The 27,343-nt window shown below is 39.4% G+C and overlaps 1 long non-coding RNA gene across 3 annotated transcripts; it reads left to right on the plus strand.

Annotated features, from left to right (window-relative positions):
- The first annotated feature begins 1,136 nt into the window (after positions 1–1,136).
- Positions 1,137–24,640, plus strand: LOC310909860. Of its 3 annotated transcripts, none has more exons than XR_014590200.1 (6): positions 1,137–1,247; positions 20,694–20,863; positions 21,029–21,142; positions 21,942–21,967; positions 23,395–23,585; positions 24,362–24,640. It is a non-coding gene; the product is annotated as an uncharacterized lncRNA (long non-coding RNA). The 3 variants fall into 3 exon arrangements; XR_014590201.1 differs by having other exon boundaries at positions 23,395–23,495; XR_014590202.1 differs by having other exon boundaries at positions 21,032–21,142.
- Positions 24,641–27,343: the final 2,703 nt, after the last annotated feature.

The raw sequence follows: 27,343 nt of genomic DNA on the forward strand, positions 1-27,343 counted from the left end.
CACTTTGGCATTTTAAGGGAAAGCACTTAAGTACCTGAACCCAAAATGAAGATGGGTCAAGCAACTAGACTCTCAGCATGGGAGAACAGCATTCAGGCCACACACAAGCCCATGAGACGTGCTTTATCTGGGTGTGGAGCTCAACTTTTCTCCAGACCATGGGTACCTAGTGCAGAAGCCAAGTACCTTCTGGAGTTAAACAGGATGGGACTCACCATTGTTTCTCCAAAGACTGGAAAGAGAGAGAGAGAGAGAGAGAAAAAAGACTCTTTGAAAGCATGGCTGCAGAAGAGAAGGGTCCTGGTTTTCCATTGCTATCTTTCTTCTAAAAATGTGACAGAAAACAACCAGATTCTGGTGAGGACCACTTTTACTCACGGGATCTTGTTGATGCTGTTTGTTTATCCGTCTCCACGGACTTGACTTGGCTTTGGTGGGAAGGGTGTGGGCATGCAAGGACACCTGTCCTGGGCCCACATCTATCATCTCCTGCTCTCCTGGGGCATGATGGATCCAGAGTATTTGAACCCCGTGGCTCAACTGCAGCTTAAACAGAAAAATGGCACCCTCCTGTGGCAATGGTTTAAAAAAATAAAAAATAAATAGCTGTGACTAAATTCAGAGCAGGGTCTAATCCTATCAGCATGTGTTACCCCTGTGTACACCCACCAAAAGAGGTTTCACGAGGGATGAAGGTGCCCCTGTGCTTGTACAAAAATATTGGGATTTGAGTGCTGGGGCGATGCAGGGAATGCACCAGAGCAGAGCCAAAGCAAAAAGCCTCCAAGGTCAGGCAGGGAGTCCTGCAGCGAGCTGGGAGGCAACTGTTCAGCTGCACGGAGCCACTCTGGATCCCAGAGTCCACATCCGGACAGCTTCGAGAGCCTACATCCTTTTTTTGGACTTGGCTCTTTGTCAAAACCATAGGGTACAGTGCCTGCATGGACTTCAAAGGGAGGACACCAAATGTGATTTGGCCCAGGCAGTTACAACCATTTATTGCCAGCATCTTTCTCAGATACTGCTGCCAAGGGTTAAAATGTTTACATGCCCCCTGATTTTAAATGGACCGGGTTGCATGTCAAATGCCAACGAGAGGGACAGCTGGAGTATCTAAACCAAGAGCTTTGATCTTGGTATCTGTAAAAAAGAGGTCATTTGGTCTCCCCAGGAAGCACAGACATTTAGAAGGTCCCCGTACAACTCATGCAAGTACTTTATTAACAACAATTTCTGTTCACATTTAGGTAGGTTGTATTACTACTTACTTAAATTCCTCTTATATATACATGTATATGCATATAATGTATGAATATCTGCATTTTTTTGTGTGTGTGTAGGCGTATATATGCACACACGTACCCCTCATATACACGAATCTGTGTGCTTGTGTGATTGTCTGATTGTCTGTGTGTATTCTAATGTCCAGTATTTCTATGCAGACATACTAATCTAACTTACTTACAAACAAATGGCAATGATTTAAGCATTATATTTTATCTCTAAGTCAGTGTTTGCAGAAGTAACCTGAAAAAATTGTCTGTATGAGATGCTTTGAGTAAACCTGCAATTGTAATAAGAGTGTGCTGGTGTTTTCAAGAAGATGCAGGCAGTGAAACACAGACTTCATTGTGCTGTAATCAGGTCTGACATTGATTCAGAAGAGAAAAATTCTAAAATACAGTATTGCACAGGGGAAATATTTTTATTCTTTAGAGGAGAATTTTGTGGTTAGTTCACAATGCAATTAAAATAGCCACCAGATGTTTATGACTTCAGGCAGCAGTTAACTTTAGTGTCTCTGATCGCTGTCTTTCTCTTCTTCGTTAGAATAAATAAGTATTTTTCTGCTCTGGAGAAAAAGAATCCTTAATTTTTAAACATACAGGAGAGGGGGTGTGGGTATGTGTTTCCATTTGGCAGAGCTCCTGTTGTTCTATGACAGACTTCTAAAATATTATAATCTTGAAGTTAAAATAAAATCTCTCTCCAGGATGAAATAAACATATTTAGTCAAACGTGAGATGAAATGTACAGTAACACCATTATACTGAAGTGATTTGTGAGAAGCAGTATTGTAAAAGACTGTGGCTTTTCCAGAGCATATAATAAACATAGAAAGATACTCTTTTTTTCCATTGAATAATAGGATTATTAGTATGCATGCTTTTATAAAGACACATTTAAAGAGAGCCTGCTGGGTTCCTATTCTGGTAATTTTTTTAGAGTCTGCTATTCTTATTCATTTCAAGGCTATTAGTTTTGAGGCCACATTATATTCAAATTATATTTGATTACCAGGCTCAGTAAGTGATCACAGTTTGTGTTCCATCATCCAAAAGAAAGTTAATAAATAAAGCTGCACATTAACATTTTGAGAAATAAAATATTGAAGTTCTGCAAAATAAGTTTTTAAAAAAAGAGGTGCAAAAAGTACTAGCGACTTGCTCAGCACCTTACCTAAAGGAAAATAGAGCTCCAGACAGGGGGTAAAAAGCCCTGAAGTGTCCAAATTTTAATATGCTGTATTTCAACTATGTTTGAGATGGTGTGTTGACAAAGTAATCAATAATTTAAGATTATAAAATTATGAAATGTCTCAGATAATATGAAAATAGATAAGATACTTGTATTTGTGCTTACATAGTGATTTTGAATAGTTAAATAACAGTATCATTTTCAGAAACAAAATTATGGCATTAGAAAACCCCCACAGAGTGGAAAGAAAATAATAGACAGCAAGAGAATATCTAATTTTGAGGATATTGACAAGGTCCAGAAGGTCTATGTCCATGCATAAAAACTGGCAGTTTCTCTCTTAAACTGGGCAGTGTCGTGGATCTGTGTTAATGGGGAGCCCTCCAAACAAACAAGCAAAAGGATTTGAATTTGCTTAGCTCTGCTGAGCCCCGATTACTCAAAGGTTTGATGTTCAGTCCCTTGGGGCATCCAGACAGGATCCCCAGAGCATGGAGCCACCAAGATTACTGCTCCTCTTGGGAAAAAAAAAAACAAAAAAAACAAAAAAAACAAAAACAAACAAACAAAAAAAAAAACCAAAACAAAACAACAAAAAAAAAAAAAAAAAAAAAAAACAAAAAACAAAACAAAACAAAAACAAACAAACAAACAAAAAAAAAAAAAAAAAAAAAAACCAAAAAAAAAAAACTTGCAAAATTGCATTGAGGTCATTCTGGCTGTTATGCACAAACACATCAGTGACTCTTTGGGGTCAGAAAAGAGGTGAAGTGGTTGCATCCCCCCCAGACTCCCCTCATGCTTCCCTAGGCAGCTGTCAAAGTCTGAAAGCTGCTGCAAAGCATTTCAGCTGGGACAAACAGGCATTTTTCCCACTGAAAGGCTGCTGCTCTCCCTATTCCCATCTCACTGTGTTTCTCTGGCAGTTGCTGATGCTCTGGTTGTGCTCATTCAGCTCCAGCTCCACAGGCTCTCAAATAGGGGACTCAGAAACACCCAAAATGACACAGGAAAGGCTCTGACTCCATCCAGAGTCACATTCAGCTCTAACTTCTCGGCCTCTCTACTATGGCAATCATTTAGATTGAGAAAGTGTGGGGTTTTTATTAAATTGAAGTACACTGTTGGTTTCAGGATATGCAAGTCACAGGGTGCTGGGCTTGCTGGCGGTGTTGTTCCAGCAAATTTACAGTTCGTCCCTCCTGCCACACTGGAGTGTGGGACTGAGGGTGAGTAGGAACAACTGCAGCAGGACAAATAGCTAATCACCCAACAACCAGAAACTGTATTTTTGTAGAATACAAGTGAGTCACATTCACTCAAGTCAGGGCATGATGCCAAAATCGAGACCAGCAGGTCAAAAGCAAGTCACCCTTGCGTCTCACTGCAGCCTGCCTGGGCTTATTTTGCTCTGTCTCTAATTCTGGAAACTCAAAGTAAACTCTGAATGAGCAACAGTACTCCTGAGCATGCAGGTCTTCAACAGTATTATTTACAAAAAATTGATTTTATTTTTTAAACCAGCTTTTCTTGACTTAATAAAATTTCTTGGTAATAGGGTTCACGTGTAGAAATATATCAAAACACAAATCCCTGCCCCAAACTGCTTTCCAGCCTTGTGTGTACAAACTGCAGTGTCTCACTGCCACTGTTCTCTCGCTAAAACCCAAACTTTGTGATTTTCTTTTTAAGCTGCTGTAGATGGTAACAAGTGTCTAAAATCAGTGTCAATCAGTTTAGCAACATCTTCCAGTCAGTGCTGCAGAAGTGTCCCATTATCGTGACTATATTTTTTTCCTTGCTTAGTTCCCTTGTATTTTTTGATTAGTTTCCAGCATGAGTTACTTATTGTGATCAGGAAATAATTATGTAATTTGATTGAAAGCTTGTATTTCCTTCTGTCTTTTCTCTTATCAGTTCTGCAAGAAGTTCCTTATTTTATTTTAAGAAGTTAAATAGCAACACCAGATTTCACAGCCTGAATTTGCTCAATACTTACTGTGTTTTGTCCTGTCCTGCCTTCTCTCTGACCCTTTTTTGCTGGTGCTTTTCAGCCTCACTTCACATTTAGGGTCTAGGGCTTGCAGACACTGCCCCACTCAGACATTTCCCCTGTGTCAATGGCACTGCTCAGATGTGCAGAGTAACACAAGTACTTGAGCTCTTAGAGAGCAGGACATGAACCAGCAGTGATCTGAGTGTGAACTAACCCAGCAGACTTCAGAAAAGCTTTTCTGTGCCACAATGATTTCAACGGGCTAAAATTCACAAAATGCAAGGCAGATGTGCAGTGATTGGGAAATGATGTTGGCCATGAGATAAGAGAGCTGTGATAACTTCTGACCCTCCTTTTGATGTTCTCCATGCGATGCTGCACTGCTAGCAGGGTCACCTAATGCAAAACAATGAATAATCAGGGAGGCAAAATGCAATTGGGCAGCATTCAGCAATGGTTTCAAAAAGCCTGTTTTCAGCCTACTGGAAGCTGTAGCAAGGGGCTGTTTGTGTAACAGCTTCCCTGTTGCCGAGAAACAGCACGTGAGACTACTGAGTGTCTGCAGAAACTCAGATCTGGTTTATTTGGCTTGGATGTGCAGGAAAACTGATTTTTAAATGTTACTTCCGGTTTGAGTCAGTGATTACCATGGTACTTCTACAAGCCTTGCCTGGAAATGGGATGTTAATTGTTGTTAATGAGTCTATCCACCTGAGTAAGCTCTGCAGGGTAGAACTCACAGAACATAATTCCTCCACGATGTCTCCAGAGTCTGCACTGCTGACCCTGGTGTCTCCAGCATTTAAGAGCAATGGCACCAAATCTGCTCCTTCAGACCTCAGAGCTTTCTTCTCAGTCCAGGACAGTAGCCAATTTCTGTTCCTCTCTCAGTCCCACGAGATTTTTGGAATGGACTAAAGCCAAGGTTCAGCTCTTGCCGACATCTTTGGCACAGGGAGAGGACGCTGGTGATTACAGGGCTATGGGATACTGAATAGGGAAAAAGAGTTTGGATATGGAGCTGGAGATCCATATTTTTATGCAGCTGAATCCTTAGTGTTGCTGTGAGTAAAGGTGTACTGAGTTGCTTTATCCTGATGGCATTTTTTTTTCTGCATTGACAACTTCTGTTCCAATTGTTTCAGCAAATTTTCATTGACCTTTCCTCTGCTACAGTACCTTAGGACCTATTTTTATGGCATTTCTTTGCAATCCATCAATAATGTTCACCTGTGGGGGATGTTTCATAGTAGCTCCCTATTGGGCTCCAGGTAAATCAAAAAAAGGAGCTAAAAAAACTACATAAAAGTATTCCTATTTGGGATAGAGAGAAAACAAAGTTTGAGCAGTTTGAAAGATAATGAAGCTTTGTTTTTTGTCTTAGTGGGTGACATCTGCCTGAACAAGTGTTATGGCATTATTCACATGGAAATAAAACAACTTTAAAACCAAGTTTTTGGGTCATAGCTGATAACCCTATTTATCTGCCTCGAGCTCACCAGGCTTCTTGTGCAAAGTACAAAGTCAAAATTGTCACACATGACATTATTCCCCAAGTTACTCCAGCTGTCCATCCAAAGTCACCACCAGGCTGTATTATGCCATGAATTTCTTAATCTCATCCTCCACTAGAAAAGCCAAGTAACGGGTGGGGTTTTTCAACCAGCAGTAAATGTCACTGGGACTTGGCTGCTTCAGGCCAAGAGGAAGGGCTAATGAGCTCAGAGACAAGAGCCCTCTTGGAAAATTCCCTGTGAGCAGCTGCTCAGCCACGGGGGCATCGGATCCGGAGATCAAAGCTGGCAGGGCATCCCATGAGGAGGAGGGCAGTGATTCAGCCAACCACCCTTATGGTCAGCAGTCCCTACAGAGGACCCTTGTCCACACTGCCTATGCCCTGGGGAACAATTCAGCTGGGCAACTTTGCATTCCCCTCACAGAGATATTCTTTTAGTGTTATTCTAGATCAATTTTTTTTTCACTCTGGACACATTGTCCATATGTCTATGTGTTTCCAAATTTCTGCAAGAAAACAAAGTTTTTCTGATGGCAGTAAGGTTTTCCCACTCTTAGGCTCATGGAGCCTCATGTTCCCAAGTCCAACATCTTCATGTCACTGGTGGAGTTACTTCAGCTCAGTCATCCTCCAGAACTGGAAACTGAGGTGACTTTTCATTGACCCACTGTATCATTTTTACTGTGCTGCTCCCTCACTTTGGGGTGGGATTTATCTTGTTTATCTGTTGCCTTCTCTGGGCTGAGTTAGTCCCCAGCCCTGCTGGATGCAAAGACCTCTTTCCAGACTAAGGGTGGTTTGCAGCCAGTCATGGCATCAGGGCTGGGCCAGGCATGTGCTGCTCTTTCTGGCCATATCCAATACTCCTCAAATTAAAAAAAAAAAAAAATAAAAAAAATAAAGCAGAGGGAAAAAGAAAAAAAAAACCTCTTAATGATTTACAGTGAAGAAATATCATGTTGAATGTTATTGAAGCTGTAGTTAAGATCACCTGGTTATTGCTCTTTGCACAGGCAACTCCTGATCAGAATTTGTTTGCTCATTGCCCAGAAACAGTGGCCTCAGACACACAAAGGCCCATTGTCACTTTGTCCCCTTTTAGTTCATTTGACATGGTCTTGGCAAAATAAAAAGACAATTGAAAGGCACCTCTATCTCCTGTCAGTGTTGCTATTAAGGGACACAGTGTCCAGTACAGTACAGTGTCCAGCCCACATTTTAAAGCTTTTAAAATGTTCTTTGTCATTACTGTGCTACAGTCGGGTACAAAGCAAATTCAGCTGAGGTGGAATTTAAGAATCTAATTTACAAAAGTCCCATTTTGTAAAGAAAACATGGTAGAGGTGAAAAGTTAATGTCACTTTTATTAAAAAAGCACACTATTTACAAATAATGTGTACTTGTTTGCAAATCACAGTTTCAGTACTGGTAACTCATATTATTCCTTGAAATTAATATTTTCCTCCTGAACAAATGCTACTTAAAATTGAAACTCAAATGTCTGAACAACTTCTAAAATTATGATAAAGATTTTTTTAAAGTTACTAACTTTAAAGAAGTAAATCTTTTGAATCTTTAGATAAGAGAGTGTTCCAGAAAAAAAATAAAATTACAGGACCTCATATCTCTTTATGGTCAGATTTTATTCGTACAGTCATGATGAATCTATTTCTTCTGTCTTCATTGGGACTAAAATCTAGAAACAACCATAAAAGCTACAATATCTGCCCCGTGAATGGAAACCTTTACTCTACAGAGCTTTTGTAGATCAGACTGGAATAATTTTCAACTTAAATTTATTTAACTACCTAGCAACTAAGGAATAGTTTCTCAAATGTGCTTTTTATATTTAATTCTATTTATATTTTTTTAGATATGTAAAATATAAAGGCAGACTTTGGAATAAGCGAAGTGAAAAATGGTCACAGTAAAGGTTCACATGTTGAACTGTTGAATGTGTTAATTATTCTGTGCCTTATTTTTATGCTAACGTTATTCCTGTAGAAAATAAAAATATTTCAGGATTCTCATAAAAGTTGAACCTGGTCTAAATTAATAAAAGTTAGGTGAAAATTACAAAATTATAATCTGATATAGGATAGTTTTTTGTTCACATGACTTCTAATTAGCCGGAAAAAAAAGAAACTACACCCAAGTTTTATACAGCCTTATGATAATCACCAGAAATGTGGCAGTGCCAAATGTAGAATTTATTCCTACATTTAATAGCTACAAATATTATATATAATGTATGAAGTATCATACTATGTAAAAATATTTTAATTTAAAATTAGCCAATATAGAACTTCTCACAGAAAATTACCTTTATATATTTTTTCCAATATTTTTGAGAGTTTATTATTGATCTAGTATAATAATTATTATATTACTATATAGTAAAATTATTATTATATTATATCAGAAGAATACTATTAAATATACATTATCACCACATTTTATATATATAAAATGTAACCATATAATTATGTTTAAATTGCTTATTAGTTTTCAATATTTTTCTACTTTTAATAACTATATTTTCAATATTATTTTAATTTATATTTTCATATTATTATTATTATTATCCTCTTCAATTTTGAGGAATAGGTTAAATTTTTAGTGGCCTGTGGCTTTAATGGCTTTACTATAAGCTTCTATGTCCAAGTCATATAGCATTAATATTTCTTTCCATAAAATACTATCATTTTGGGAAGGAACTTTTCCTTATTTTGTGACATAATATTACCTTTACTGAATATATGTGTTGCCCGACATGGGCTGGCATAGTCTGGTTGTATGCCATGTGGAGGTTTCCTGAGTTTACATATAAGAAAAATACACTCTGCACAGCTCTAGCCTTTTTCAGATTTTTTTTTACATTTGTTGCAAATTATTTCAATATTATGGAAGAATGTACACACACCTTTTTATTCTTTCACACTTACTCAGACGAAGAAAGATTTAACAGAAGACAAAACAAATCAGGAAAGGTTAATTTAAAAATCAAGATGATTGAGCTATGTCTGTTTTCTTTTACATTCTTTAAGTAACTTTTAAAAAGTGAGAAAGTATTTTAAAAATTGTGATAAATGGTCTTACTACCTCTGGAGAAAAGAAAACAATTATGCACAGAGTTCTTAATTCCATTTTTTTTCTCTGTTATTTTCTTTCTATATTTTGGTGCAGAACTTCCTCAATAAATTGAGTAATATCACAAATTTTCACTTCTGAAAAACAAAACCTATTCCTCATTCTTAATACGTCATTTAAGATCTGCTGCATTTGGTCCCTCTTTGCTAAAGGTATTCATAAATACATGACCAGCTATAACAAGAATTGAAAATCCTCTGGCTCATCTATGGTTAGCCCAAAGGCCAGTGATGACCTTAAAAGAAAAAAATCTAAAAACTGAAGCTTTCACTAGAAATAAGCATCAAAGCTTTTGATAACGGCTTTGGGTCTATTAAGGAAAGGAAATATTGGCTTCATCCTTCCTCTCTGAGGTCAGTTGCAATCATGGCAGGGTTCATATTTTATTCCCATTTCCAGCACTCTGGACCACTCTGTCTGGATTTCATCCAGTGTCTTTTCAAGCCTGACCAGTATAAGGTGAATATCAATGCAAATAAATTCAAGGGCAAAAGCATGGGGCAGTGACATGTCCGCAAAACAAAAAATAAGACTCTACAACAGCTGTGTGGTATCAGTTTTGCTCGATGCTGCAAAGACCTGGGGCATTACGCAAGCTGACAAGAAAAGATTTGATGCATTTGATAGCAGGTGTTTAGGAGGGATCAGTAATGTCAAGTGGCATCACTATGTCAGGAACATTGAGTTTCAGGAGAGAACAAGAAAGGAGAAGATTGTGGACTTCCTAACAAGGCAGTGACTTCCATGGTGCCACCACTCCATGAGTGTGCAGTGAGGATGGAGATTAGGGGAAGGTCTTGTGAGCTGGGTTTGCTCCTCCTGGCTTCCCAGCCCCACCTGAGACTCATCAAAGGCTGGGGAAGACAGTAGAAATCTCTTGTAGATTTTGACTTATCCTGTCTGCTGAGGATGAAAAAGCCTTGGGGCAAGGGATGTTCTTCTGCTTCTCCAGGGTGTAGGACATGGTCAGTTCCCACTGACCCAGTGTGAGAGGTGAGGAGGAAAAGAGGTGAATGGGAAAAGGAAAATAAAAGACATCTTTTTGCAGGACTGATCTTCAGCAGGAGTATTCACATGAATCAAGGATTTCCAAACCAGGCCTCTAGGGTTCTGTAATGAAAACTTAGACCATGCAGACAAAATGGGCTTTAACAGACTCTGCAAAGCCAAAATCTACAGCAGTAGGCTCAGTTGACTCCAGTGAACTCCCACAGATGTGAGAGCATAAAAGTCCCCTGTTGTTCACATTTTCTCTCAGAAACAGCCTTTCTGCATGTGGCTGAAGAGCATCTCTCAGTAAAACACAGCCCAAATAAGATAACTTACAACAGATGGGAGCAAGAAATATTAAAGCCAGGCCATATGGGTAGAGTGGACCTGTTTGAAGCAAGTGCAGCCAAATGGATTATGATGTAGTAATGTGTGAAAGAGGTTGCACTATTGTATGGACTATCTGTAAGTGGAATTTTTTCATGATTGAATCAAGAAAAGGAAATGTACTCTATCCAAATGTTAATGAGAACCATACTTCAAAAACATCCATGTTGAGTTCTTGTATCAAATAATGTAAAAAATAACTCACTGTCCAAACTAGGATCTTACCTTTTTGTTATTTATTTTTAAAACTCTTACTGAGGTTTTAAATATTCTCCTTAAATCTGCAGCTGGTGAAGTTTATTTTATTTTTTTTTTTAATTTACAATGCCTTTAGACTTCAGAAAATGTAGGTAGTAACTAAAAAGGTCCATTAAAGTAAAAAAAAAACCAAATCTCTATTAGAGGTTTATATTTCTGGATTTGAGCTAGAATGTTTTGCTTTACTTTTCCATGAACAGTTTAGGACAGCCTTCCAAAAATAGACACAACTAAAATATAATACTTCTAGTGGTAAAAATCTTATTTCTCTGCAATATTCTAAGCTGTGTTTTAAAAGCCAGCACAGGAACACTAATCAATGATTCCACAAACAGAATCTATTACAAAATTAATTTTAAACCAACAATACTTACCCCAAGCTATTTTCAGTTGAATGCTTGGCTCCAGCATTGACTAAAAGAAAGTGAAAATATTTATTCAGGCAGCTAACTGGCCTATCAAACATCCAGGATTTGGGAGATCTCATGACAGAGCAAACACTCACACGAGTGTGAGGACAGCACCACATTTCAGCAGCACCATGGCATGCCAGGGCTCTGCAGAATGAGACCTGGGTAACACCAATGACATTTAGCAAATTACTGCAGAAAACTGATAAGGGCATGATCCTTTTTTATGCTGAAGATCATGCATAATGCCTGCTGTACCTCAGCACCTTTTCATAAATATAGAATGAAAGCTTGTGGCAATATGCTGACAGATGCCACAGAGCAAGCAGTGATTCCCCCTGCCCCAGGCCTGGAAGCTGTACCTGGAAGCCTCATGGTGTGACACTGTGGCTGATCTCACAGCTCAGGAGGCCACGTAGCAGTTGTGCAGGACAGAAAGTTGGATGAAGTGCTGAGTTTTGAAGGATAAGATTAACTCTTACTGTATTACATGGCAAAAACACAACATGGCCTTGTTCAGATAGTGTGTGGTCTCGTGCTGCATATGATTGTGTGTGTGTGTGCAAATATATGTATAAAGAGACGGCTGAAGAGAAAGTGCTAAAGAGCTGGTTTAGAGAAATTTATAGAGCAAACTTTGGCATCAGGAGATGATAATTACTATTAAAATATCTTCCATGTGTGTCAAATGAGAGACTACGCCTGAAACAAGGGGAATTGAGAGAAGCCTCTTTCTTATGCTAAGATTGGATCCTGACCTAGGTCATTTGGGGCCTTTCCCACCCAAAGACCCTGGAGACAGGATTCCAGCCAATGGCAGCAAGATAATGGCATGTGATTAATGCAGGGATGGACAACGGCGCGTGGATAATCTTCCAGAGAAAGTACATGGATCCCTTGCTGAAAGATGGGATGGGAAGGGTACCACCTTCCTGTTGCATGTCAGCCCCAGAGGATTTGAGAGTTTTAAGATCTAACAGATAATTATCTAAAGGACTGTAAGACTCATGGAGGTGTTTCAGTGACCCCATGCTCTGGTCACACCATGCTTGACCCTTTGGCTAAGTGTGTGTGATAGGGGTTGGCCTGCAAGGTTCACCACCAGAGGCCTATTTTCCAGAGCCACACGTAGCACAGCACAGAGGTATCACTTTGGCACCCTGTAAACTCCAGGATTATCAGTGGGAAAAGCACGTACATGGATGCATCAAGGTCAAGTATACTTTTGCCCATCTATTCAGTAGTGATGGTAGCTGTCTAATATTTAACGAATGTCCTGGAAAAAGTTCATGATTATGGCTAGTAGACGATATCCTAAATAACTTTTTCTTCAGAAAAATTATCTGGATCTTCTCTTCCCTTTTAGTTAGGATAAAGCCTTCTCTCTCAACTCTAGGAGCAAAAAGGCCAAATCATCTTACTAGTAGGAAGTAGCATCATGATCTGGGTATATTTCAGATGTATATTCAGGGGTGAAGTATACCAATACAAAAATCAGTGGTAACTGCAGTTTTGCAATTTTAGTATGTTGTTCATGTCATTTACTGTTATGCCATTTGAAAATTATAAGTACAGTGCTGTGATATTGTTTCATGCCATAGCCTCTGTTTTTCCTGACCACTCTTCTCCTCCAGACATGGGAGGTCAGGGACAAGAGTTCCTCTGGGATTATGAAAACAACCCTGACTGTGCTTCTGCATGAATGACAGGAGCCCTTTCTGGGAAGTGATTGCACAGCATTTCTTACAGAAGAGGCAACACACCACTCTGTCTGGGGTTTTGTGGTGTTCCAGATCACAGGATAGATGTAGCATGGCAGACTAAGTACAGTGTTAAGTGCTGGAGTTTCAAGTTAAGGTGCAATTGTCTAGGTAAGAAAGTCTGAGCATCTTGGCCACAGCCAGCTGTTTTTCAAACTGTACAAACCCCTTTGATTGGGAACAGCTCTCTACGGACTCTGTTTTTGCTGGGGAAGAGAATTAAAATCAAATCAGTGAATGGCCTCATTCACAGCAAAAGATTTTTGTGGCAAAAGATTTTTCTGAGGCAAAAAGATCTTTAGAAAGAAGAGTGTGGGTCTCCTTTGTGTCCTTGTGTTCTCATGACCTTGGCAGAAGGAAGGAAAAGACTAGACTTAGATTATGACTTATATTTATATAGCTTATAACTGTTATAACTAGTAACTTTTTCTTTGTTAGAATAACATTGTTCTGCCAAAACAAAAATTCTTCTGACAAATTTAAATTGTTTAAGAAGATTATAGAAACTTTTAAAATTATTTTATCTATTATAGAAAGAGGAAATCAAAGCAGTTTGGTAGAAATATTTCAGTTATACTTAAATGTGGTTGGCTGAGGTGATGGGCAACAGGGGTGAGGGATTTTTTTTCCCAAGTTGGAATTTCTAAACACATTCTTTTAATTCTGATTGGGAATGGAAACAGAATCTGAAATGGCAGAATTTTCCACAGGATAGAAACTCCAGTTTTGACTTAGCACTAAGAAATGAAGATGAAAAGTTATAGCAAAAGAGAATTTAAGCACTCATAAAGAATAAATGCAGGAACTTCAGACCTCAAGTAATTTTTAGGTGCAAGGGGAAACCTTAGAGTTGTTCAGGTCTCTTTCAAGGGCGCATGTTCAAGAAGATGCCACTTTTCTCTCTTGTTCTGACTATCCCTGCTGATGGCTCAGAGGGACCATGGTGACTCTTTGCTACTGCATCGTTTTCAGAGAGCACTTGTAAACATAAATTCCATGGCACTTCTGGAAAATGAACAAGATTATCAATCCTTATGCACACAATATGCTCATGTAAAGAAGGAGCTGACCTGTTGTGACTGATTTCAATGGGGAATTAACAGACCTCGGTGTATAAGTTGTCCAAACAATACCTGGCTCACCATCAAAGGTAGGTGAGGAGGGAACAGGAAGGGCAAGGGTGGCAACATTAGATACCAGAGTAACTTATAAAGGTCTCAAAGGGGGAGTTTCCTTTGTTCCAAAAAAGATCTGGCTGATCATTACAGCTCCTACGAATTTACAGTAGCCGGAGGTTCATGCCTCCCCTGCACCAACACAAGCTTTATTCAAGATGATCAGCAGAAAAAAAAACCTGGTTACTCCTTCACACTGTGGGTTGTGTTGGCAGCCCAGTGGTGTTGTGGAGGTGGTCAGTTTGTTGATTGGCCCAATACACCACGACTTGCTGGCAAAGAAAGCAATGTGGGTGAACATTCTCCACAATCAGCTTCATAGGATGACAGAATGGTTTTTATTGGAAGGGACCTTAAAGACCATCTAGTTCCACACCCCCAGCCACACCTTGTATCAGATCAGTTTGCTCAAAGCTCTGTCCAACCTGGCTTTGAACACTTCCAGGGAGGGCATTGCAGCAAAATGCTGTTTTCTCTTTTGTTTCGGTCATCAGAGACTCTTTCACAGGAGCTTAGGGTTTGGGTTTACAGTTCAGTTTCCACATGCTGGTGTTTGGCACATGGTGGGAAAAGAAACCTTGCTCTTTCTCTTCTGGCTTCCCTAGTCACATTGAGACTTTTGCTGCTTAGAAGTTAATTACTCTAATTTGTATTCAAAAACAATACATTTTTCAAGTTTGAAAGCTTTTCAGTCCTCTTTAGAACATTTGCCCTACAAGCAGATATGTTCTCCTCTACCCCCAAACCAATGGCAGTTTGGAGTCCTTCTTGCATATATTTTGGACATTTTCACCCTGAAAAAATCTGCTTCTCTTTCCATGAGACATTTTTTATTACAGACCTGATCCTCCTTGCCTTCAAAGCAAAACTCAAGAGAAAGAAGTGATTCCAAATGAGTCTATACAAAAAGAGCCATGTTATTTTTCTGACATCAGGTTTTTCACATTGATTTTCACTGAAATACTGTGCATAGCTTTCAGTCTGTTGTAATTGATGGCGCTGTGATGAGATACCCTGTTCAGAGAAGGAATAACTTGTATGGCACATAGTTTTGTTCCTAAAACATGCACTTCTATTAAAAAAAAAGTCTTCCAGGGTCAAAACTTCTGTGCTCATAAACTACTTAGGAGTATAGCTGATCTCATTCCTCTTCCCTCTAAAAGCTCAAAAAACTATATTGAGTATATATGTATATATATATTCCATAAACAACAAGTGGGAGCTGTCATTCACTGAGTCTTCATTGTCTTTCAAACACAGAGAGAACCCAAAACTTGTGTTCATATCTGCATTGCAACAACACAAGGTGTACTGAAGTCTGTGCCCTGGTGGGAGAAGGGATTGTGAGCCTGGAGGATCAACAGGTTCAAAATAAAGGTTGCCTGTCCTGAGGATTCACAGTCTACATAGTTGAGCAGTTGTAAAGGAGCTGGGGGTGTTGTTTTTAGTGAAATCCAAGGTGACAGCATCCTTGGAACGCGGCTCTTGTTTGTACAATGGAGCTTTTACACCAACATTTGCACGGCTCAGCTTCTCCTCCTAAGCTTTTAAGACCTTGACCTGCTTTGCAGCGATTTAAAGGGCATTGGTGATTTTACTCCCCAGGTGTCTCCTGGGTAAGGAGCACGCGGCAGGCGGGGAGAGGGTTTTACCAGATAAATGTTGGGCTGGGCACATAACAAGTGCTATGAGTTATGCAGGCAGCCAGAGGAGTGCCATGAGACCCGTGCTGCCGTGTCACACCCTCTGCTTATGCCCCTTCCCTTGCAGAAAGGGCTATTTTAGGAATGTTTAGGAGAGCTGAAAAATATTTAATTAGGACTATTTTTTGCCGTCCTGTTTATAAAGTAAGGGGCCTTAATTGCTTTGGTCTATGACGTGCCTTCATTCTGATCAAAAATAGCCTGCTCTGTTCATAAGAACATTACAACTGTAAATTCTGATAACTTGAGAACCAGGAATGAGCATCGATATCTAAAAATGTCCCTTTTTGACAGCAGTGAGAGACAAGGGCTAAATCTGGATATGAAGCTATGGCATTTTTTACTATAAACAAATGCTGTCAATGACTGAGTACTTTGATCTCCTAGACCACGAGCCAGAGTAGATTTGTGGGGAAATATTCTGGTGACAAAGCACTTGCGAGAGGGGAAGGGACAGGGCTCAGCTGGGAGCCTGTATGTTGCCAGATCAAGAAATTAGAGAGTGGATTGCACATGAAGCTAGGAAAGAATGTGTTCTGAAGACATTTATCATAGCCTACCTAGGACTTGAGTTTTTTTCTATTTATTCACTCCCTCAACAATATATTTATTTATTTCTATGCATATACATATATACACATATATTTACATGAAAATGTGATGCCCTCCTGCCTATGTTGCCATAATTTTTTTTAAAAAAATATATGATATTAATATAATATATAAAAATAAATGTATATATGTTGGGGTTTTTTTAATCTACTAGATCTGGGAGGGAAACCATCACCACCAAGGCTTACACCAGTAGCAGAGTGGCACAATGGCACCCTCTGTTGCCCTGCATGATTCCTTTGATAGCTGCTCCCACGTGGATGAATTAACTCCTGAAAACATCTGTGCACCACCTTCTCCAAAACTAGCTCCTTACTGGCCAACTTCTCTGTTTGTTTGGAATTATCCTCTGTTATTTCCTTTCTTAATAAATTCCAGTTTGTTCCTTGAGCCTGTACTGGAGAAGATGGCAAATTGAGATTGATGAGCAAGAGGAAGCAGTGAGAGCCTGTATTGCCGCACTCACTTCGAGAATAGCAGCCTTCTGTCCCTGTTTTGTCCTCCCTAACACAGCTAATGACAGCTTCCTGAACCAGTGGCATGAAACACTGAGCTCAGCCCTGCAGAATAGTGATCATTTCTGGGAGATGCTGTGTGAGACGGCGCCTGGCGCTTCCTGGAAAGTGATTAGTCCTAATGAGATCAGGTTGTCCAACTCTCATGCCACTAATTAAATCACAACTTCTCCTTTTTTTTTTTTTTTTTTTTTTTTCAGTTACACAAAAGCTTGATTCATGAATTAAAATATAGTGAATCTGATTGTAACTCTGATCCTCTGTGTGTTCATAATTAAACAACTATTTCCTTTTATCAATTGAAACAAAATTCCTTCTGGGGCATGGTAAGTTTTCACTCCTAATCATATTCTCTTATATCCATGTGACTACACTTTAATTGCTCATTAATGGGATGACACACAACCACCTTGTTCTTGCAGGACTTTCCTAATTATGACATTTTTGAACTGTAAGGACACCAAACTCTTCTCATATACTCATTTTTTTCGGTCCTTTAGCTTCCCACACTCCACCATTTTACTAAGAATAATAAAACTATCTTGCTCTAACATCATAATTAATGACTGATTTTATTTTGTTGGCATAAGAAAAATTAGATATGTGCTTTCCATTATTGCTGATATGACTGCCTACTTTCCCCAGTGGAGGCTGAAAAAATGATCAAATGCTTTACTTACAACTGATCACTTAGGAATGATCAGTCAGAAGTCATCAAATGTTGTCAACATCAGCAGATTTTCATTTAAAAAACCCCCATGTTTTCTTGGATAGGTGTTTTCTAGATAAAATCTTTTATACCAAAAGTCTTCAAATCTTGTTATAAAAGGGGAGGTGAAGAGAAATTCAGAGAGAAAGCAAAAATGTGACTTAGAAGTCAGTTTGGATTTTGCATGTACATAATAATATTTCAGAGTTTATGCTGTATTCACTTGCTTTGATACAAAGAAGATGTTATCAAGAAGTCAAACTGAGTTTTATCCCAGGCCTCATAAAAACAAGCATGTTTGACAGTTGTGGGAAAGAAGGGGGCTCAAGATGGATCTATTGTTCATGCAGAAAGATCTCATTTCAAAAGTTAAATTACTCGTAATGATTCCATGTTAATTTGTTATTTGAATCCCCTGCAGTCCCACTTTCCCCAGACAGAGCTTGATGATGGGAGGCGGTGAGGACGTTACTTAAGCTTTTTGGCTTAGAATAGATCTCTGCTGAAACAAGTTCTGATTGCTGCTGAACTAGACATGCATTTTATTTTCTTTTAAAATTAAACCTGCAGGTTTCAGAATTCAACAAAACCATTTCTTTTCTGATTTTTACTTCGATTTTGTTAAAAACCACCCAACAACACAATGCTAAAATGCCAAAGAAAAGTTTCTCTGAAACAAAACCAAGCCCAAAACAGCAGTACTTTAAAAACAGCACATTTCAACAGGACGGAAATTCTTTCCCCTTTTTATTTTCTTAAACTAAAGTGCTGACAAAATCAATACATTTTCTGAAGTGTTTCATTTTGACCAAATTTGCATGTACTGGTAGAATAATGGATCCACTAAACTGATTATGAGTGCTTGAGGCTGCATGTTTTTCTTTCTTGGGTTAAGGCCCCTACAAGTCTAAGACTGAGTTAGTCTTTGCTGAATAGAGAAATTATTCTAAGAAAGACAGAAACTCCAAACCAAACAACACCCAGAATTGTTGGGACTCTCATCCAGAAAGTTGAGAGGTGTCTGGTAAAAATACAGTAGAGAGCCAGTTATTAATGGGGACAGCCTACTTTAGGCAGTGTGTTTGGAATTCCAAAACACCGTGTAAAGGATAGAGATGAAAAAAAAGGTGGATAGTCTGGAGACAAAGATGCATGTGAAGAATAAGATTTCTGACTGGAAGTTGATGAAAGAAAGGTGAGAAGAGAACTCTACAATCTACAGGCCTGTTTGTGTCACTTCAGTGCCTGGTAAAGTTATGGAGAAGATTATTCTGGGAGCTACTGAAAAAACACCTGAAGGACAATTCAGTCATGGGTCACAACCAGTATGGCTTCATGAGAGGGAAGTCCTGCTTATCAAACCTGAGTGTCTTTTATGAAAAGGTAACATACCTGGTTAAATAAAGGAAGTCAATCAATGCAAAATTTTGGATTTCAGTGAAGCTTTTAATACTCTCTGTCATAGTGTTCTTCTGGGAAAAAAGTCCATGTCACAGATAGATAAACTCACCATTTTGCTGGGCAATCACCAACCATGTGAAGCCCAACCAAGGAAAGTGCCGGATTCTGCACCTGGGATGGAGCAACCCTGGATGTAGGGACAGATGGGGAATGAGGGGCTGGAGAGCAGGGCCAGGGAAAGGGACCTGGGGGTCCTGGTCAGTGGGAAGTTGAAGAGGAGCCAGCAGTGCCCTGGCAGCCAGGAGGGACATCCCTGTCCTGGGGACATCAGGCCCAGCATGGCCAGCCGGGCAAGGGAGGGGATTGTCCTGCTCTGCTCTGGGCTGGGGCAGCCTCACCTCCAGGGCTGGGGGAGCTCTGGGTGACACAATAAAAGAAAAACATTAAACTATTAGAGAGAGACCAAAGGAAGGCAAAGTAGATGGTGAAGGGCCTTGAGAAGCCGTATGAGGAGAGGCTGAGAGCACTTGGCCTGTTCAGCCTGGAGGAGACTGAGGGGAGACCTCAGTGCAGGTACAAATTCCTCATGAGGGGAAGAGGAGAGACAGACACTGATCTCTTCTCTCTGGTGACAGTGACAGGGAAGTTGTGTCAGGGGAGGTTTAGGTTGGATATCAGGAAAAGGTTCTTCCCCCAGAGGGTGGCTGGGCCCTGGACAGGCTCCCCAGGGCAGTGGTCACAGCACCAGCCTGGCAGAGCTCCAGGAGTGTTTGGACAATGCTCTGGGGGCACAGGCTGTGACTCTGGGGGATGGTGCTGTGCAGGGCCAGGGGCTGGACTGGATGATCCTTGTGGGTCCCTTCCAATTCAGCTTGTTCTGTGATTCTGAGCGACTCTGTGAAAACCCTAATGCAATAGGCCAGGAAACCAAAACAGACCACAGAGTGCTGTCTCTCCTTAAATAAAGACAGATTCATTGAAGGTGACTCCTGTTTTCCCACTAGTTCACAAATATTTTGTTTAGCTACACAGATACCCTGGAGGTGGGGGGCATGTTGTCAGGTCAGAGGACCTGCTGTTGGGTTATATCATTGTTATGAAAGTCATGCTGCTAAGGAGCTTTGAGTTGTACCCCATGCTGAGAATTGTCTAAATAATCTGCGACTCAAAGCATCTCTCATCAGGGATCACTGTGAACACGAGAAATTTCAGCTGACCCAACAAGCTAAACACAAACATGTCAAGATCTCAATAGCACCAGAACATTTGTTTTCAATATTCTTAGCGTGAAATCAGGGCCAATAGGCAACATTTATTTGGTATTAGTTTTGTTTGCCAGATGTTTTTTTTCCTCTAATTTTACTGCAGAGCAAATACAAGTATGTATTGGAATTAAAATGATGATATGAAAGAACCCAGTAGCCAACTCCTGGTTTATTACAGCAGCATAAACTGTTTTTGAAGACAAAAGCCATTACTCCACATTTGCATGGGTGTGAGATATGAACCCAGCCCATTCTCTGAAGGGAACATCTCTTGTAAACAAATAAATTAACCTTTAAGCCCCTTGAAATTAAGTTTTGAGAGTGGTAGGGCAAAAGAGCACAAACTGTAAAGCTCTTCTCTCTCTTAGGCTGAAGGTTGTGCCTTCCAGAGGGAAAAAGCAAAGTGCACCTCACTACCTACTGCCACAGGTGTTGAGGCTGACTGTGATTGAACCTTCTGAAGCTGCCAGGAGCCCAGAGGGAACTACAGCCTGAAGGAGACACCCAAAACATGAAACACAAACAGGTAAAACTGCAGGTGAGATGAGGCACAGAGATGCTCTGCTTGGGACCCTTGCAAGGCTCCCCATCCCTGCTCCCTCCCCAGCCATACCTACAATGCACTGCAGGAATGTGTTCTGTGATGTAAACAATTTTCACAGCAAATAAATTAACGTTTTAATTATATTTTCTATTTGGACAGCAGTAATTGTTCAGATGGACACATTAAATATGGAAGCTGAGTAATGCAGGGACCAGAGAAAGGTTTCTGACTTTAAATGAGCTGCACTTACTGAGTTCTGGGTCCACATCAAAGGTATTTTGCAAGGAAATAGAGCTGACACACTGTTATACTTCTATCAAAGTATCAAATGTAATTTTAAAGATAATTGCTGCTGTAACATATTCTGTGAAGAAACTAGATCAGGAATACTGAGACACAGCTCAAAATGATAATGTGTCTTTTCCCCCAGGTTGTCAATAGATTCAGAGCAGGAACAGTGCCAGGTTAAAGCAGAGCAAATATTTGCAGTGCAATATTTTATCCACCAGAAAATTCCTCAAGTTTCTTACAGATAATTTTGGCTGATATAGCATTTCTTTAACTGCAAAGTTTTATTTGAGTGCTTTTAGGAGAACTACTGAGTGTGAGCCCAGGAGGACAGACTGGGGTTATTTTTAGAATGCTAACTCCTAGATAAAACCAGAGTATTCCTTTTTGCAATACATTTTTGTAAGTCTTTGTAGATTGTTTATTAGTTGGTTCTGAAGATTGTATATGGAATGATTTGTCCATGATAGAGATGTCCTTAAGTCAAAATCTCAGATCCTGGAGCTTTGCATATAGCTCTCCCCCTTTTCCTTTTATTGGTCATAACCCTGGGAGGACAATTCCCCAGAGTCTGGAGGGAATTTGGGCCTGAATTTGAAATTAAAGTAAGGTTCACCCACTGAATACATACCCTTATTTACCAAAGGAAGCCAAGCTCAAACCACATCACGTTGAACTTTGGCCATATATTTTATAAGATATGACTTCAAATGCAAGAAGGCATGCCAGCTTAAGAAAATACCACTCTTTCCTCCTTTCAAACAGATTTTCTTTGCTTTTCTAGGGTTTGCCCTCTTCACTGCTCAAAGAGTAAGTATTCAGTTGATAAATGGGAGACCTCTTCCACATAGAGTCCATCTTGGCTACACTCACACTATAAAAAATGCAAATATAATTTGTAAGGGAATCCAAAATTTTCTAGGAACGCTTAAACCTTATAGGAGTGTCAAATTCTTCAGACTGAGCAGGGTCTGTCCAGATGGCTTAGTTGGGATATGCGTGCTCACCTCACCAGAGGAAACCCAAACAAGAACTTAGGAGGGTTTATTAGCAAATCCCACACACACTGAGCTATCCTTATAAATACCTAAGAAATTAATTTATAGGTTAGCCCAGAGTACAGAAAGAGGAATGCACTGGTTTTTCCACAGATGGTTATGTGAAAAAATATTTCCCCACCAGTTGTTATTACTTTGAGATAATATAAATTGCTCCTGGCTTCTACAAATGGGTTCAGTGGCAGAGGCAGTCAATCAAGAAGGGCCTTGCTCTGGATTTTAGCAGCACTTTAGGACAACAAGCATAAATGATTCACTAATATTTAAGATGGGATTCATTGACGTGGACATGCTATTTCATACACGTAACTTAAAAGCATCTTTTTAAAAACAGACAGTCAATAAGCTTTCTCTCTGCAGAGGATCCTACATAACCCCTTAAAGAACATGAACATGAAAACTCCACCACTACAAGCTCCTTTCTATTAATTCCTGATATTATTTCACACTGAAGCTGGTCAAATATTTAAATACTCCATGTGCAGCCTTTTTTTTTTTTTTTTTTTTTTTTTTTTTTTTTTTTTTTTTTTTTACTTCAAACAGTTCAGTACAAAAGATAGCACTTGGTTCTGTAACTCCCTGTAAGCTCCCTGAAGCTTGTACTCATGTCTGGTTGCTGAACTGAGCTGCTGTCTTTATTGTTGCCAGCCACAAGGGCTGAAACAATGCAGGTCTCTGATAACTCCTATGGATAGTTGTGGATGACAGAGAATCCACATTCATGTCGTTCACAGCTTGCTGCCCAAATGTGATATATTATTATTATTATTATTATTATTATTATGGCTGTAAAAACAGTAATTTTACATTTTTTACAATATTTATTGTGATTGTTATATTAAAATAGATAATATTGCAAAAAGTGCAAGGGGGAAGGAACCTCTTTACCACATTGGAGGTATTGTAGCAGATTGATATTTTGGGAAAAGGAGGAGGAATTTCACCTTTCCTGAAAGCAAGAGCCCACCTGTATGGGGAGGCTGGCACAGACAGCTTTGTTGCCATGGGTAGGAGAGGCAGGAAACTGGTCTGCAGCACCAGTGAATAGGAAAGTCTAAGCAGAGTCACAGACTAGACACCAAAAATATTGAGATTTTAGTCTCCAGAATGACTGAGCAGGTTCTTCCTCAGTTTTCGCAGTTGAGACTCGTTTCACAGGTCTGTGTCTCTTGCTTCCAGGCAAAGCACTGTGAACAAATGGATGTCCAGAACTGCACCCTAAAAGTAATCTGCTCATGGAAACTGTCCTGGGATATTGGACCAGCTCTGTGATGGTCATGGTAAGATTTCACAGCTATACTCCAAACCAGCTGAACCCCGCTCAGTAAAGTTCTGGTAGCCAACATCAGCCCTTTGAGGTGAACCTTGAGGTGAGAACTGTTTGCTCAAACATTCACTGTTTAGTGAACATTTCAGTCAGTGTTTTGCTAGAGCTGTTCCATCAGCAAAGATTTTTTACAAAATCAGTGATCCTATGATCAGTCCCAGTGCTAAAGTCTCCTGCAGCTGCCAGAGTGTGCAGTGGTGAGCATGGTTCCCCGAGGGAAACCTGTACAGATTCCCATATTTTCTGACTTTCATGCTTCTGCAAGGCAATGCTGTGACTATATTAATGTCATTTTTGTCATTTAATACTGTTGCATACTCATATAATTGTTAAGGGACTACACAGTGCAATTTAGCATAATTAAGACAATTACACAGTTAAGCACCATGAGCAGTCAGTAGCATGAGTTTTTGCCCTCGTGTAAGGAAACCTAAAGGCTCCATGTATTGTTCCTGTGCACCCTTGGGGTTTTGATTGCTGCTGAGCATGAGGATGACCATGGTGCACTGTCAGACCTTTTTACTGGGAGGATGCTGTTGTTGAGGGAAGAGGGGGATCTGAGCCTATTCCCATCACCCCATATGTTACCATGTGGGAACTTGACCTCTGAGCATGTTATTTGAGCCACACTTGAGATCTCACCAAGGGAAGATACTTAACACATTTCCTCTGCATTTTACATCCATCTGAAATGTGTTTAGCTAACTTTTGAGGTACCTTGCATGTTAAACCTTGAACCACAATTGTAACGTCTCCAGTTTCCCTTATTCACACAGTATTTGATTTGGATGACATATTTTTATAATATTTCTTTTTCAGCCCATTTCGAGATTCTCATGTTAATGCCACAAGAACTTCAGTCTCCTGTATAATATTTCAGACATGGAGGGGAAAAAGAAAAAGAAGAAATAAAGAAAAAGAAAAACCAGCCGTCTGCATCCACTTAAACTACATTACAATAAAGCTCAGTAAAGATCCGATCAGCAGTTTTTTAGCCTGCTCTGATTTAATATGAAATAAATTAGTGGAAAACCTAGAGGCTGAAAGGAAATTTTTTTGCCACTGTTTAAAAAAGAACATGAATCCTTTAACATAATATTTACACACATTATATTAAATACTTTCTGCAAAGGTAAAATTTAGCACTGCCAGCTTCAGACAGACTGGGAAGGAAATTTGTTTACACTTAATAAATCTGATTTTGAGAAGAAAAAGTTTTGTTCTTTTTTCCCCCTCCTGTGTATACACTAGCACTGACAGAAAATCCTTATTTCAAATTATGTAAACATACTCATTAAAAAACTGCTGAACACTTAAAGGAGAAGACACAATTTGTATTCTATTTGGCTGTGTTTTCATCTTGGCCTTCAGAGTTGCTGTGATTTGTTATCTCTGGTGGTCCACAAAGCTTTTGAGATCCTTGAAGCACCACGGCTTTCAGTGATCTCTATATCCCAGCATAGCTTTATTCGTGATCATTGCTAGTAGATTTGGCATGAACTTTCTGACAATATACTTTAATATTTGGGAAGGAAGGTGTCTGCCAAGAAAAATCAGATTGTCAGATGTGACATTTTCACCAGAAAGCACTGGCCAGTTTCTCCAGGGAAAATTTCAGGGTCCAGGATTGAACCACTATTCAAAACAAGAAGATGGACTCCACAGTCCCAGTCCAACTCTTTCAGAACATTTTGGAAAACAAAATATAAGTCTCTTGCTCTGTTGACCCAGAACAAGGATACAAAATTATAATCCCAGAGCCTTAAACCTTCAGCTTTATCTTGGGAGGGGATGGGTGTGAGATATGTACAATTTAGCCATGGGGAGATGAGAACATTTTGAAAAATCAAGAGAGCTTTCATGAAATAGAAAAACAGTTTCCTACAGAGTTGCAATTAAAGCCATACCCAATCCCTTGAAAACACATACTGTTTATTAAGGAAGTTACTAAGATGTGCCATAGCTCCCAGGCAGAGGTGAGAAAGAAGTCTTAACTCACCATCTACTTCTTTCATCTGAGATTTATCATCTAGCCAGACAACTTGGATCATTAGCACATCAAAGATCTTAAAACATCCCAGATGAAAAAAAGAAAAACTTATTTAAGACCATGGTATTTCAAAGATCAGCCATGTATTTGTAGATTTTAAGATCATATGGAAACTTTGCAGTCACCTTCTCTGACATCTGCAGAGCATAGCCCAGAGGAGGCTGCCCAGCAATTCCTAAATTATTTCCAATAAATTGTGGTTGACTCAGGGCATCTTTCTCGGAAAGACATTCAGTCTGATTTAAAGACTATAAGCAACTGAGAATCCACCACATTCTTTGGCAAGCTGCTAGTTACAAATAGGGCAAAATCTCACCAACAGGAATGGGAGTTTTGTCTGGACTCATATATTCACAAAATGTAGAATTATTAAATATTCACGAGACAAGTGGGTTGTAATTTACTCCTTCCAGAAATTATGAGACTGCAATGATAAGCAAAGTAAGAAATTGGGGAAAGTATTAACAGGTTTGAAACCATTTTTTAAAGTCTGATTAAGGTGCACAAATATCCCTACAAGAGCATGAGAATGCTCATCCAAGACACATTCTTTATGGTTTTGAAGTCTAAAATCTTAGTGCTCAGAGATAGCATCTATTTAAAATACATGAGCAAACCAAGGCATAAAAAGTCTGTTCCTCTAACTTTACTTCCAGGACAGGTCTTCTGATGCTAGTGAGAGTCCTAGAAAAACATGAGCAACACTCATTCCACTAGTCAGAAATTGCTTGTATGGCAGGGCTTCCAATAGAAAGCTGATTTTATCTTGCCATGGCCCCAGTTTTGGCCAATTGCTTAGCTGTTCTAACAGGCAGAAGTCCTCAGATAGCCCTATGAAAAGCAGACAGCCATAATGTAAACAGAGTTTCTGTTTACTCTGAAGTCAGAAAATTCATTCCAAGAGAACAATAAATGTGGGACCACATGCATTGTTTACTTATCTTTAGGAACACTATTATTCCCCAAACAGGCTGACTGCTTCTTACTACTCTTGCTCAGCTCCTTTTGCAAATGCATCTCATCAGCTTCAGCTAATTCATCACTGTGGTTTGACAATAATCACTGACTTTCTTTCTAAAGATAATCTGTGTTTAAAGGCTCTGTTATATAATATGCTATAAGCCAAGAATATCTTGCAACATTTGGAAAGGTAGGGCAGTAATGTTCTGCCAGATTCCACTCAGCATTTAAACATCATATTTTACATGCCGAAAGTTCCTTCAATTAATAATGACTTGTGAGTTTTAAGATGGATAATTTATATCTGAAAACGATTAGGGAAGGCAGTTTGAAAAAACTTATCTGTGTTTTGGGAGACATTAGCACAAAAAATGTCACTGAAAGAGAGAGCAATAAATGGACTGAAATTCAAGGATGTGTCCTGGGCCCTTGGGAAAATCAGTGATAGTTCAGAGCCAGTTTCCTTCAAAGATAATTCTGGAGAAAGAAAGATTTTTCAGCGACATCCCAGTAACAGATAAGTGAGTGAGTCCTTGTGGACTTGAAGAAACAACAGAGAACAGTAGAGGCAAAGAAGGTGTTTCACATCAGTGAAAAAGAGCATCCTAGAAAAGGGAAAAGACGCAAAGCTGAAAATCTGGGACTAAAATAAGTGGAAGTAAATCTCAAATATTCACAGGAGAGAGAAGAGAGGTTAGAGAAGAAGTTTAGAGCCTCAAGCAGAGCACCAAGGGTGGAACCAGAGCTGTCAATGAACTGGAAGTAAACACTGTCCTCCATATTTCTCTAGC

This window comes from Zosterops lateralis (genome assembly GCF_965231275.1).
Source record: "Zosterops lateralis genome assembly, chromosome: 5".
NCBI classification, from domain to species: Eukaryota; Metazoa; Chordata; class Aves; order Passeriformes; family Zosteropidae; genus Zosterops; species Zosterops lateralis.